Consider the following 950-nt stretch of genomic DNA (forward strand, 5'->3'; position numbering starts at 1 on the left):
CTATGGTAAGGATAACATTGGTAAGTTTGATCCTCGAAGCGATGAAGGTATCTTCCTTGGATATTCTCACACTAGTAGATCATATAGAGTTTATAATAAACGTACATTATCAATTGAAGAATCTATTCATGTTATATTTGATAATACTAATCGGTTGGTCGAGGAAGGTAATAATGCAGATGATGAAGAAAGAAAATCCACTGCGGCTCTCTCACCTGCTATACAAAATGATAAAACACAGTCGACTACTGCTTTAGTAAAATCGACTGATGTGGCTCTTGAACCTATTCCAAATGAATGGCGAAGTGAGCCTGACTATCCAAGAAAGTTTGTCATAGGAGATATTCATGAAGGAATGAAGACTAGAGCATATATGTATCTTTGAAATACCTTTCCAATGGTATATTATGGAGGTCAAACAGACATCTGTACAAAAAGTTATACCCGTTTTACTAAAACAGTGTTCTGCCGATTTACGGTGGAATATACGGGCCGTGAAAATTATATGGGCCGTATATTTAGACCGTAAAATTGGTCCAGAAATCCCAAATTACTGTAATTGATTTACGGTGGGATATATGGTCCGTAAAATTTTTATGGGCCGTAAAATAGGGCGTAAAATGGGTCCCATAAAGAATTTTAAAACTTCGTTTTAAGGCTTTTTCACTTCATTCTTCACACCCCCAAGCCCTAGAACGACCTTCTATTCTCTCCCATCATCAAGAACACCAAGGTAAGCCTATTGTAATCATTCCAAGTCAATTCTAATATATATCCTTGTAATCTAAACAAGAAATCATCATTCCTAACCCTAGGGTTTTCAAGAAAACTCATCTCAAGGGTTCAAGATTCAAGATTTTGGAAATCTTCTTCAAAGTTAAAGTCTTTAATTCAATCTTGAAGCATTACCGGTCAGTATGTGGAGTTACTATCTACGGTGGGGAAAATCA

The sequence above is a fragment of the Lycium ferocissimum genome, chromosome 10 (assembly GCF_029784015.1).
Source record: "Lycium ferocissimum isolate CSIRO_LF1 chromosome 10, AGI_CSIRO_Lferr_CH_V1, whole genome shotgun sequence".
NCBI lineage: Eukaryota > Viridiplantae > Streptophyta > Magnoliopsida > Solanales > Solanaceae > Lycium > Lycium ferocissimum.